At 36.2% G+C, this 14,609-nt stretch overlaps 1 long non-coding RNA gene across 1 annotated transcript; it reads left to right on the top strand.

Moving 5' to 3' along the window:
• The first annotated feature begins 9,128 nt into the window (after positions 1 to 9,128).
• LOC128198638 (uncharacterized) lies at positions 9,129 to 9,923 on the top strand. Its single transcript, XR_008251370.1, has 2 exons — positions 9,129 to 9,350; positions 9,600 to 9,923. It is a non-coding gene; the product is annotated as an uncharacterized LOC128198638 (long non-coding RNA).
• The last annotated feature ends 4,686 nt before the right edge of the window (positions 9,924 to 14,609 follow it).

Here is a 14,609-nt window from a genome sequence, read left to right as displayed (position 1 = left end):
CTGAAATCCAAGCCCCTTTTGAGTATAGACACAACTAGCTAGGAATAGAGCAATGACATGCATTTCACTGACGTAAAAAAGCCTATAATAAGTAGGTACTTAATTACCATGTGGATTCTTTACGAATCTGCATTGGAAAAGATTTTTTTTATTTTGTACTATAATTATTATACCTACCCACCCTATTCTAAATTCATCTGCATGCCACTGATTTACAGAGATTATATAGGTCCATAATGTTGGTAGAAGCACGTATAAGCTCGGATGGCAGGTGGGATCTAACAGCAATTACGTTCCTTTGTGAGCCGAGAGCTTAGTTTGCGCTAATTTCAGAGCGCAGTGTTCGCTGAAACATTATCGGGATCCCGTTAGCGAGACTGTTAGCAAACTGTTTGGGTGTTGGGTAAACTAAAACCCATGCCACGTAATTGATGTTGCAGGAATTTAGTAACGTTCAGAGTAAACATCTAGGGAATAGTGATGGGAGCTGCAACTCGGTCATCAGTAGTGCTTTTCAAATAAAAAATCTCAGATTATCTATGGACGAAGAATTTGGGGTACTTGGCCAGAATTTCTTTTTTTTAGAGTTCCGTACTTCTAATGGGAAAATGGAACCCTTAAAGGATCTTTGTTGACCATCTATTTGTCTGTTAAAACCACTTATCTAGGGAATGAAGAATGATTTGTTCGGAAACCCTGGGCGAGTGCAAGTGACACTTTTCTGTATTTTTTTATAAAATTTGGAAGTTTGTTTCCTACCATAGATAAGTATTTAATCAAAGTTAACGTCCAGTATTGAGTTTAAACCTAGTCTAGTCAGATCCTCTTCGGCATAGAAGATAGTCTTAAGATTAATAAAGCCACCTCCAGTTATTACATAATACGATTTATGTCCCCTAATAAAACCTCGTGAGAAAAAACTTCAATTTAAAAGAGCCATAATGCAAAGGGACGATGTTGTGCAAGATAAAAAAGGTTCTAATGAATTTTGAGTCATTACCAAAAATCTCTACTAATCTGTGCAAGATCTTAATTCTCTATGGTCCTTCCGGATTTGAACAAAGGATGTTGTGACATTTTTTTATTCATTTATAATCCGCCATTGTAAAATGCACGCAAAGTAATTGATGCCGGATATGCCTAGGACGGATTAGGGGACTAACCCAGTTTTCTACAAAGTAACTTTCGTAGAACATTTCTCCACGACAACATTAGATTGGTAATACATTCAACATCGCCAAACTTTATTAGTTGATATATACGATTCAAAATTGTTTGAATTTTCGTTTTCTGGGGGCAACAAAAGTTGGTAGCTTCTGGTTTTCGTGACAATAGTTCATTCAGCGGAATGGTAGAGCGGATTATACGCCAATGCAGCGTTGTTGCTTTCTTTGGCAAAGGATTATGGCACTAATGAGGGTAAGATATACATTTTATGAGTCAGTACAGTAGCCATTTTTGTTGTACACAGCTGTCTTTTATACTACACTATGGCATATTCAAAAGGGTTATGATTTTGACAGTCATTTAGAAGGTACGTTCCGCCTAAGCGCCCAAGTTAAGCGAGTTTGATGATTGAGGTGTCAATAAATTAGTTTTTTGATAAATGATATTTTTTAACTTGATAACCTGAGTTTCCAAGCTCTATCTCTCTCTATCTAGAGTATCGTGCTAGAAAGAGAGAGATACCGTTCAGTTGTACAAAAGAGATTAGGTAGGTTCGTAAGTACCTACTTATTAAATAATAGTCTTGGTACTTACTACAGTACATTGTATTTGGGCTTCATGAGAAGGCTCAGAGTGACTCAGCGGGCGTTGGAGCTAGCTATGCTTGGAGTTGCTCTGAGTTATCGAATCAGAAACTAGATGATCCACACTCCACAGAAGAGCCAACGTTACCGACATAGCTCAACAACATACATTCGATCTACTTACGATCTTACATTCCTTTTTCTATTGTTAGTTCGTCTACTCAACCTCCTTTACCTGATGCAGCTGAGCATTTATTACTGGAAGTCGAACTTTCACATATTAAAATTCTTCTTGGAGTATTTTACTGTCCCCCTTCTATACCTAATTACTTTCACTCTTTTGAAATTTTATTGGAAAATTTAATTCCTCTGTATAGTCATTCTATTGTTTTAGGTGACTTCAATACATGTTTACAAAAGGATGACTATCGTAGCAAGAAGTTTTTATCTATTCTTGATTCTTGTAATTTATCTGTCCTGCCTCTTGCTGCTACACATTACTCTCCTGGTTGTAGTCCTTCACTTCTAGATGTCATTATTGTCTCATCTCCTGATTTCGTTTTTAAGCACGGTCAATGTCCTGCCAATTCTTTTTCTTATCATGATCTGATCTATCTCTCCTATAAAATACGTCCTCCTAAAGCTAAATCAAAAATTCTTCTGCAGCGTAACTTTGCAGGGATTGATAAAGGTCGCCTTTGCGAGGACGCAAATAATTTAGATTGGACTGCCATTACAAGTGCAGACACTCTCGATCGTAAAGTGGACATTTTTAATACTTTGATTACTCAACTTTACGATATGCATGCACCAGTAAAACCTGTCAAAATGAAGCACTTGCCTGCTCCTTGGCTATCGGAGGAAATTAAATTGTTAATGCATAAAAAGAATACAGCTAAGCAAAAGTACAAAACGAAGGACTCCGATATTAATCGTCTAAAATATCACAAAGCCCGGAATCGCTGCAATACATTGTGTAGAGATGCTCAACGACGCCACATTTATAAATCTGTACAAAATAGTGACACCGCTAAAACTTGGAAATTTCTTAATACACTTGGAGTTGGAAAATCATCTTCGAACAATCCTATAAATATTGATTTAGAACTTCTCAATAAACATTTTTCTACTTCCGATACAATTGACAGTACCGAAAAGGAGTCCATTCTTACCACTCTTTCTTCTATACCAACACCAGATTTTCTTCCGTTTACTTTCGAATCTTTTACCGAATGTGATGTTAAGAAGAGTATTTTGTCTATCGCTTCGAATGCTGTTGGTTCTGATAGCGTAAGCCGTAATATGATTATTCCTATCATTGATATTATTTCCCCAGTTCTTACACATATCCTCAACTATTCCATTTATTCCAGTGAATTTCCACAGGCTTGGAAGAATGCACAAATTATTCCTCTTCCTAAAAAAATTAGTTCCACAACGTTTTCTGACTTCCGTCCAATTTCTATTTTGCCGTTCCTTTCTAAAGTCCTTGAAAAACTTGTCTTCCAGCAGTTATCCGTATTCATAAACCGAAATTTACTTTTAAGTCCATTACAATCTGGTTTTCGTCCTGGTCATGGTACGGTTACCGCTTTGACTAAAGTTACTGACGATATTCGTTGGGCGATGGATAATAGACAACTCACTGTACTAGTTCTGCTTGATTTCAGTAATGCTTTTAATTCTGTAGACTATGACATTTTGTTGAGTCTATTACGCTCTATTAACATATCTCCATCGGTTATAGACTGGTTTCAGAGCTACCTCAAAGGCCGTAAGCAGCGCATTCGGGTTGATGACTTCTTTTCATCTTGGTGCGATGTTACGGCAGGGGTACCTCAGGGTGGCGTGTTATCTCCATTACTTTTCTCTATCTTCATTAATTCGATCACTCAAAATATAACTTCTCTTTACCATATGTATGCAGATGATATCCAAATATACCGCTCTTCATCTCTTGAGAACCTAAACTCAACTGTCTCTGCTATAAACTGTGACCTTAGCGCAATTGATATCTGGAGCAGACAGTATGGGCTTAAGGTAAATCCCCTAAAATCTAAGGCCATTATTATTGGTAGTCCTGCCCTCATCTCAAGAGTTGATTGGGTAGATCTCCGGCCAGTTTTGTATAATGGTACCACTATTCCTTTTTGTGACACAGTTAAAGATCTTGGGGTTCATCTTGATAACCAGTTGTCGTGGTGCGTGCATGTCAAAGAGTTGAGTAAAAAGATGTTTGCTACTTTTGGCTCACTGAGACGTTTAAGATCATTTTTACCAATTCCTACTAAAGTTATGTTAGCACATTCTCTTCTTCTTTCGGTTTTAGATTATGCGGACGCGAGCTATCTAAATATAACTGAGGACCAACTCAATAAACTTGAGCGACTTCAAAATCTTGCTATTCGGTTCATATTTAGCCTACGCAAATATGACCATATTTCTGAATTCCGTCAGAAGCTCAAGTGGCTCCCTATTCGTCGTCGCCGGGATCTGCATGTACTTTCACTTTTGTACTGTGTGTTGTTTAATCCAAAATCTCCTGTGTATCTGAAGGAGAAATTTACGTTTCAGGGAGTGCAGTCTGAACTGAGACAGTGTCGATTACTAACTCTATGTTTACCCGTGCATAAGACGAAATTTTATAAACATTCTTTCGTTGTGCAAGCCGTTAAGTTATGGAATGCTCTCCCTTTAAACATACGGCAATCAAAGACACTGGTCATTTTTAAAAATGCCGTAAAGACTCATTATCTGGTGCAGTAAAGACGATCTGTATATATTATTTCTTTTCAATATAAGGTATTTATTAGTATATTTTGATATGTATTTTATTCATTATTGTAGGTATTTGTGTAATATTGTTTATGTATTAGGATGTAAATTATTTGTATGTATGTGTATTACTAATACTATGGTTATTTTTGTTTTACGCCACCTGCTGATGTCCTTAAGTTTTCCTAAACCGAAGGTTGCCTGGAAGAAATCGCTACTTAGCGATAAGGCCGCCTTTTGTATGCTGATCTCTTCTTAATTTGTTTTTTATTTCACTTGTTTTTGTCTTTGTGGTGTGCAAATAAAGTATATTTATCTTTATCTTATTAACGACATACCTCAGACAAAGATGGATGTGGCAGTCAAATGGTGATGGAAAGATGACTCTGCATCGGAAAGCGTAGTATTGGTGAACCCTTAGGTGCACCGATGGCAACTGAGTTGTAGGGAGCCTCTGGATGTTGGAGACTCGAAACCCATTTGGAAGTCCATAGAAGATGATGATGACATCGTATGTAGCATGAGTTTCCTTGCAGGCCTGTTTGCATGCCATGCCATGCCATGTTTACAGGCGACGATTTTTCACATCGAATTAGGTGCATCTGCTTAGTTCAGTTCAGTTTTTTTTCTCTCATTTATTTATTTGTCGTTATTTTATTTTTATCAATGTTAATAAAATACAAAATAAAACAGGTATAAAAACATAAAACACTATTTAATACCTATTTAAATTTTACAAAAAAAATCAACCCTCTTTGCTGCGGGACATATGAGTGCCCAAGCAACCGGCGGTCATGGCTCCAGAGTGAGGATCCTCCATCAATACCTCCAGCAGTTTAGCGAAAGCTCCTTAAGGTGTTGATCGAAGCTTTTCGGTATAAGACCATTGACTGAAACGACTATCGGAACCATAATATTTGATTCAAAACCGTGAGCAAGGTGCAAGTATTTGATACTTTTCCTTTTCAGCTTTAACCAGATAATCATCATGTGGAACAGTAGATAATATTATCTATTATTGTTCAGTTCAGGGGCGTAGCTTTCGCCGTATAAGCCGTATCAATGATATGGGGCATCAGGACTACAGGGGCCCCGGTAGCCCTTAAGTGTAAAAGCAAAAATTAGTAAAATTTAACCCACAATCTCATTTCATTTGGCGCTTTCCTTAGAAAAAAAAAACATATAACTGATAAAGAGATTTTTGACATTTGCTGCTCGTCATTTGGGGCCCGCAACTAATTTTGATACAGAGCCCCTCCAAGGCAAGCTACGCCACTGGTTCAGTTTATATTATAACTACTTATAAAAAATACAGTTTCATATACCGTAACGATAATGTACAACAAATACAGATATAGTTATCATAAGTGGAGATCTGGTAGTGTGTTAGGATCGTGATACATTAACGTAAATTATACTTATTACGAGAGAAAGGAGAATGCAAATTACCGAAGATGGAGCGTTACTTGAAACTTTTTTATTTATTTATTCATAAACAAATTAGCGCTTGGAGATCTCATGACGAAACACTATAAAGGTCGTCGTTCTCAGGCCATATTCGGCTCACTGCTGAGCTCGAGTCTCCTCTCAGAATGAGAGGGGTTAGGCCAATAGTCCACCACGCTGGGCCAATGCGGATTGACAGACTTCACACACGCAGTCAATTAAGAAAATTCTCTGGTATGCAGGTTTCCTCACGATGTTTTTCTTCACCGTGTGAGACATGTGATATTTAATTCCTTAAAAGGCACACAACTGAAAATTTGGAGGTGTTGAGCATGCCCCGGACTTAAGTCGAACCCACACCCTCCGGAATCGGAGGCAGAGGACATATCCACTGGGCTATCACGGCTCTATAAAGGTCAGTTCTATTAAATTTCTTTGCTTCATTATTCATATTTTTTTTAAGTTTCCATATTTACTTGGTAACTACATTGTAAAAATCATATTGTATTCTAATGAACCAACTCATATACCTACCTAATAATGATCCAACTTAACTTGGATGTTCGTTTGATATTTACGGTAGGTACGACAACAGAATTTGCCGTACTAAGCTCGTAAAATTTCTAATATTAAAATTTCCGAAAATCATTAATGGGTACAAGTAAGGTACCTAATTCAAATGAAAATTAACCAAGAACCATTCAAATTCCAGAATCGTTTTTAATAATATACCTACGTAAAATAACCAAGCAGACCACCTACGTATTATTATTATTTTTTAATTTGAACATGTTTGCAATTTGTAAACAAAGTAGAGGTGACGTTTTTTAATACCTTATTTATAACATAGGTAACCTACAATCAACCTACAACAGAACGTCCAGCTAATTCGGATGACGAGGACCCGGATTTGGTTCCTATAAACCAAAATTCTTAAAATAAGATTCCGTCTAAGTCTAAAAGACTAAAGCTATGTGTATAAAATATCATTATAACTAAACGGTGTCCCTATATTTACTGATATTATACGGGACATAATAGGAGAGATCATGGTCTGGCCCGATTATGATGCGCCTCTGAGTGTCCTATAAATATTTGTTCGCTGCTCCTAACCATCGGCCCAAAATAATCCTCTTCAAGGAGACTGCGCGAAAATAAATATTAAAAAAATAGAGGCAGAAACGAGTAATAAATATTGGGTTCCGTATGCTAACTATATTAACTCCTTAATTAATATTTTTTTTTGTATACCTATTGATATTAAGTCATATTATATCAACTTTTAGTCATACTATCTAAAACCGATTTAGATTAGTAGTAAGTAGGTTTTTAAATAGTGACTTGTCTCAGTAGGTAGAGTGCTCAAATTTACTGTTTTGGATCCTTGTTTATTTTATTTTTAAATTAAATCATAAGTTACAGACATGTTATAGGATAAGAAGCTAACGAATACTTGGGATCTTTCAAAATTAACTTTTTCTGTGTCGGTTATTTTATGCAAATGGTTTTCACCCAAACCCAATGTAACTCTGAGATATCATTATATTCGCACATAATGCAAACGACAATGACATGTCGACAATAGCGCATTCAGTCTAATCCCCACACTATTTATACGTGAATAATACTTGCACAGATAATAATATCTACACAGATAATATTATATTATCCATAGATAATGGCAACTTTTTTATAAGCTACTGTTGGTGTTAAAATTAACGCCCGTTTTGGATTGGTGTGAAGATTGTTCGGATTTCGAACGGGGAAAATTTTGTTTATAGTTTTATTCCACTAGAATCGTTTTAAGTCGTCGAGCTTGATTTTGTAGTGGAATTGTACCTCATACCTATCTATGTTTTGAAAATTACGACCTTAGGAAAATGCATGAAAATCCAGGTAGCTTCTATAAAATTTTCTTTTAAAAGTACGTACTAATAAAATATATAGTTGGTACTTTTGAGTAAGTACCTACTTGTTTATATGGATTATAAAATGCAATCTGTCATTTTTTATTTTATGCTTTATGTGATACGTATTTGTACGATATTATCATATCTATCATGTATTTTTTATGTCTAAGTAGGCACTTTATTGAGACCACATCTGGACTAGTAAGACGAAGTCTTATAATTACAGAAAGAAAGGAAGAAAAGTGTAATGGTATTAAGATGTTAGGTAGAATAAATAGACTATGATACACGAGTAGGTATATAAACACTTATGTATTTATATGTTTGTGATTAAAAAATAATCCATAATCTATTAAATAAATAGATATTACCTAACAAGAATTAGAGATTTGTGTTATCTTTCGTCGCGTGTCTTGGACTCGGGTGGCTTGACATAAGTGTCCCAGGAGTCTTTACAAATAAAATGACAATGGATTACTTTAAGATGTTTTGATTATACCAGCACCTTTTACCACGAAGGTGTGATCTTTGGAGATAACAGCCTTCTTTATTTTCCGATAAATTTTAAAGTTTTAAGCCTTATTGCTTTGGTTATAAGGGTGGAAGTTGTTTTTTGGGGGTGTATAGATAATTTTGTTCGGGTGTTTAGGGATGAAGATAATGCGGCATTTAGAGGTGACAGAGCGTGCATTAACGCATCAGCACGTCTACAAGATGCTCTATCTGTATCTATGGTTGATCTATGGGTTCATTTGATCAGCAGTGTTTAGATAAATATCTATTGGAACCTCTTGTTATTTGTAGACAGTGCGAGGTAAGACAAAATATAATGTAGGTAAGGTAAACTGCAATAGAAAAATAAGTATAGATCGAAAAAAATTCTTCGTCTCGTTTTTCGAAGCACAGCATCTTGGCAATGTGCATTTGAACAAGACTATAAGCGGCTAAGAAATGACATGCTTGCCTTTTCACCTCTGATCTCGAGATTTTTCCAATATAGGTAGTCTATGGCAGTCTATCTATAAATTTTCTCGATAGCTCCACAGATAAAAACCCGGACTCAATACCGAGAGATCATCAGTTTGATCCCCGTCGGTAAAAAAAACCTATAGTTTTTGAAGTGATAACTCCTTATGGGAGGGTAAACCGCTTCGTAACGTAACGCGTTACAGCTTCACTCTGTCTAGCTTCCCTTTCTCTCACGCATACGGCAGCAGGGCCCGAGACGCACTCGTTTTTTTAAAATCCCATAGGGTAATTCCAGGATAGATGCCCCAGTGGGATAGATGACTTGATTTTTATTTCACTATGTTAGGAGCACTGTAGGAGTTAAATTTTACTGTAAGTAACGAGTCCTCCCCCTGCAAACCTTAGTGTCGGGAGGAATTTCGACCGGAGTGCATGCGCTTCGTCTGTGTGAGTAAAAATGTTCCGCGGTGAGACGACAAAAGGCGCCAAAATAAGATTCGTAAGTTCTTTCAACAGTGTATTTTTTCTCTCGCTTATAATGTCAATTTTTTTTCTATTTGTCTGCTTGCATTGAAGATTAGCCTATGTAAACTCATATATTTTATAGTAATTGGAACTCAACTTTTGTTTTTATTGATAAGGGCATCTATCCCCTACAAAAAGTATAGTTGCCCCGTTTTTTATTAGGATAGATGTCCCTAAGGGCAACTATCCCCGACTGTTTATTATAAGTGTTGTGTTGTTGCAGGAGAGCAAAATGCCTCGTAAATATAAAAGGAAACAGGGTGTTGTCCCTCGTACTGTAACCTAGACCGAAGACAGTATGCTAGCAGCGTTTGAAGAGATGAAAACGGGAGAGAAAGGCGTAAATCAGATTTCTAGAATATAAGGAATACCATCTAAAATATTAAGACGAAGATTTGCCGTTAACAGCAATTCTTATTTTTAAAGTTACTGTATGTGTTGTTGTTTTAAATTTGAATTACTTTTACTTTGTATTGTATTGCATCATATCATTGTAGTTACTGTCTGGCATAATTATTACTGAAAAAATATATATATATCCAGCATTTATTTTTATTTGTTTTATGAAAACATGCTGTAATAACAAAAAACGACCCGTGGCTCTTACATTCAAATTAGGAGAAGCTGGATTTCCGCTGGACCGAACAGCAATACGTCAGTTAGCATACCAGTTTGCAAAAAATCTACAGCTAAAGTATAACTTTGACAAAGATGGCCAAGAAATGAAAATGAAAGTTATATAAAACACCATAAAGACTGATTATAATAATATAGTTGTTTGATTTCAGAACAAACCAATTACAATGTTCAATCTAAGTCGCCAATCCCCACTAAGGGCACCTATCCTCAGAAGTTTTTTCATGATAAGTCTTCTATCCGCCACAGTAGGCGTCTATCCCATTTTTTAGAGGTCCATAAAATTACAATTTACACAAAATCTACACAGTCTATATCAGAAAGATTCAGATAATATAGAACATTAAGAAATATATTTAATATCTCCCAAAGAACGCAATGCTCTAAGATTATAAAATTCGGAGTTATTTAGCATTTTCGAAAAGTGGGGCATCTATCCTGGACTTACCCTAATCACAAAGTGTTTTAAGTTTTGAGTTCTATTAAAAATAGTGTATTCATTAGGACCCGTGTGAAGCTGTGGCAAGTCGAAAGTAAATTGATAAATATAATACTGAGGTATTTCTGTATTACATAATTTTCTCTATAATACATTAGGTTGGTACATTACTTACTTCTCACAACGGCAATAGGTATAATCTGCTTAAAATTTCTTTACAACTCATTGTAATCCGGCTTGGGAAATAAACCGGCCAGTCGACGCATGTAATCGCTAACATTTTCATGTCGGCTCATCAGAACCGATCTGATAACGTATTCATTACACACTCACAGACTGAAATTATTATTTTGCTATTAGAGTTATTTTATATAGAAGCTAACGTACGCGACTTTGTCCGCGTAATATTCAGATTTCCAGAAATCCCGCGGGAACCATGGATGGGATAAAAGTAGGTAGGTACTTAGTAGTTACTCTTTAATATCTATGTTTCAGAGAAAGTTTCTGCCTTTCCAGAGGTTTGCCCGGATATATAAGAAGAAAGAAAGAAAAAACATTTATTTTAAAAAAATGTTCACTTAACCACTTAATACAATAATTGTAGTGCTCAATACCTACTCAAACCGCTTAGTTTAAACATCAGAACACCACTGTGTCATATTTGGCACAACCTTGAAAAATGATCCAGCTCTGCATTGTGCTGCATGTACCAAGGAAATATTGGACATACAGCGCTGATATATAGGTACTAGGTACTCGTAGGTATATGGACAATAGACAGACATACAGACAAAAGATTTTAAAGAAGTATGTTTACGTTTTAAAGTAAGTAAATAATTAATAGGTACTTGGGAAAACGCGAATGTTTTTAAATGACAGACAGAAATTTCAATTTTATTTGATATATGTAGTATGTACCTATGTATAGTATTGGAACCGACCTGCGGCTTCGTCCACGTGGAAAATCATACATACAAGGTTTTCCCACCTTTAACCTTTTGTAACGTTTCTTCTTGATGAAAGATATCCTAGTGCTCTTGATGACTGTTTCAGTAGTTCATCATAATCATCATTGTTAAACCATATTCGGCTCACTGCTGAGCTCGAGTCTCCTCTCAGAATGAGAGGGTTTAGGCCAATAGTCCACCACGCTGGCCCAATGCGGATTGGCAGACTTCACACACGCAGAGAATTAAAAAAAAATCTGGTATGCAGGTTTCCTCACGATGTTTTTCCTTCATCGTTTGAGACACGTGATATTTAATTTCTTAAAATAAACGCATTAAAGTTACAGTAGTTACGCTGTGAAAAATAAACAGACATCCAATAACACTTTCGCATTAATAATAAAGGTACTTATTATTTTTTAATCTAAACTTCTTAGGCAAAGGCTTTTTGCTAACTAAAGTTTGCTAATGTATTAAGAGTTTGAAATTCATATATTTATATAAAAAAGTAGAACAGTTATAGTTTATTATAGCATCTAATAGAAATAGAATATATTCGAGTGTAATGGTAAATAGATTATATCTACAGTGGTCATGGAGCGGTGCGCACAGACACACAAACGTATGTAAAGCTATGGACATATAGAGGATCTGCAAGCTTTTGGAGTTTATTATTGATCGTTGTTCATATATAAGTATGTATTGAAAAGTTCCTAATGGGAATAGGTACACTGAGTAAAATTACAGTAGCATATTTTTTGTACAATACTTACTAGCGGTGGCCCGCGACTTCGTGCGCGTGGAGATCAGTATTCCGATGAAAGTAGCCTCCAGGTTCAGAGTAAAATCTATTTTCATTCCAAATTTCAGTCAAATCGCTTTAGTAGCCACAGCGCAAAAGCGCACAGCTTGTTTTGAAGTTGTTTGAATTAGGTTTAAGTGTCAGTTTGAATTAGGTTTAGGTATTTGAGTAAAATTAATAGACAAATTTTGACGCAGTTTTTAAAAACATGCGAAAAATCGTTGGTCTTTTCTTGCCACAGACCGACACTAAATCAGCCAATTCGTTTAGGAGGTAGCTAGGCACAAATAAACACACACAGTCTTTTGTGTCGAAGTTAGTGTACAACCGCCCTAACTCGTTGTGTGCAGTGGAAACAGCAGAGTCACGCCGTACAAATTGCTTCGGTAAAAAATACAAGACTTGGCTAAATTGTACGCGGTTCGCGCATTTGAATACCATAAAAATAATGGGAAGAATAAACACAACCACCGTGGTGCGGTGATTGTTAACCAGACCAGATATTCTTTTTACCAACTGCAGGGTAAAAAGGAGTTTAATAACTTGGTACCTAAATCCTACTTCCTACTAATATTATAAACGCGAAAGTATGGATGTTTGGATGTTTGTTACTCTATAACGCCACTACTACTGAAGCGATTTAGCTGAAATTTGGTATTAAGATATATTTATTATAGCCTGTATTAACACATAGACTTTTTTTATCCTGGTAATATACATGGTTCCCGAGGGATTTGTGAAAAACTAAATTCGCTAGTAATAAATAAATAAACTTACATAACTGTACCTATTTAAAAAAAATTGTTTATTCCCTTTTTACCCATTTTCATATTTGAAAAAATACTGAGTATTTACCTACCTATTATGTAGGTACCTACTTATTAATTTTTCCTTTTTCAATTAATTTATTAATATAAATTGAATGGCTCATGTCTGTTAAGGCACAGTGCCATTCCTAGTATGTACCAATAACCTACTGAATGAGTGAATGAAACTGAACTATTTCATTATGGTGGCGTAACCCGATCCGGTCGGATCCGGTCGGATCCGCTAATGGGCAGTAATTGAGCGGAATAACCGCGTCAAACAACCCGCAAGCAGCGCCACAGGAGCGTCGGCTTACATTGCTCAACCAAATTAACTCGTTAAAAAATTTGTCCCTCATCGAATTACTGGGGGAGTGATTTAATTTGTAATTTTAATCTCATGTTAACATAATGTTATGGTTGTATTACAATATATATTGGGAACGTATATTGAAGTCAAGAGTGAAAGTATCTTCTTGGCAAGCATGTTTTACTACAGGCTACATCAGGCGTGATTGCAGATAAGAGCTTTCTTATAGGTACTAGCAGATACCGTGCGGTTTCATACGTGAATAAAATATAGCCTATACCACTCCTGGATAGAGTAGCTTCATACGTGGATAAAATATAGCCTATACCACTCCTGGATAGTGTAGCTTCATACGTGGATAAAATATAGCCTATACCACTCCTGGATAGTGTAGCTTCATACGTGGATAAAATATAGCCTATACCACTCCTGGATAGTGTAGCTTCATACGTGGATAAAATATAGCCTATGCCACTCCTGGATAGTGTAGCTTCATACGTGGATAAAATACAGCCTATACCACTCCTGGATAGTGTAGCTTCATACGTGGATAAAATACAGCTTATACCACTCCTGGATAATACCACTCCTGGTAGCTTCATACGTGGATAAAATATAGCCTATACCACTCCTGGATAGTGTAGCTTCCCAACAGAGAGAATTTTTCAAATCGGCTCAATAATTTCAGAGCCTATTCAATGCAAACAAACATACGATCAAGTCTTTCCTCCTTATAATTTTAGTATAGATACAAAAGGGTCCTTTCTTACAAGTGATCAAATATACCCGTTACCCACTATTACCGATTTTGACAGAAAATTTCTACTTCGACTTGAACAGAAGTTCTTGAATAGTTTGCAAGCATCAAGAGTTGTCTATTAAAACGCGGCCCTCCCGCGTCTTCGTCCTCGTGGAATTCAGTTTTTCACAAATCCCGCAGAAACCATAGATTTTACCTGGATGAAAAGTAGCCTATGTGTTAAGACAGAGTAAAATCTATCTCCATTCCAAATTTTAGCTTGTGTAGCCGCAGCATATAGGAGGAACAAAAACACAAACTTTCGCCTTTTTAATATTAGTGTGATTTATTTTATATGAATGTGATCACAAAGTAATTTTTCAAAACTAGTGACACGTTTGATCATTACAAGCGCGGCCATGCTCGCTCCCTGCGGCGTCAGTTCCCCACTGCCAGTAATTATGTAGCTATGTGCCATTGAGGGGACGCGTTCTGTGACAGTTTAGTCACAGTAATTATGTAGCTATGTGCCGCTGAGGGGACGCGCGTTCATG

Source organism: Bicyclus anynana, chromosome 13 (genome assembly GCF_947172395.1).
Source record: "Bicyclus anynana chromosome 13, ilBicAnyn1.1, whole genome shotgun sequence".
Classification (NCBI taxonomy): Eukaryota; Metazoa; Arthropoda; class Insecta; order Lepidoptera; family Nymphalidae; genus Bicyclus; species Bicyclus anynana.
The sequence above is the reverse complement of the archived record's forward strand: the minus strand, read 5'-3'. Positions and strand labels throughout refer to the sequence as shown.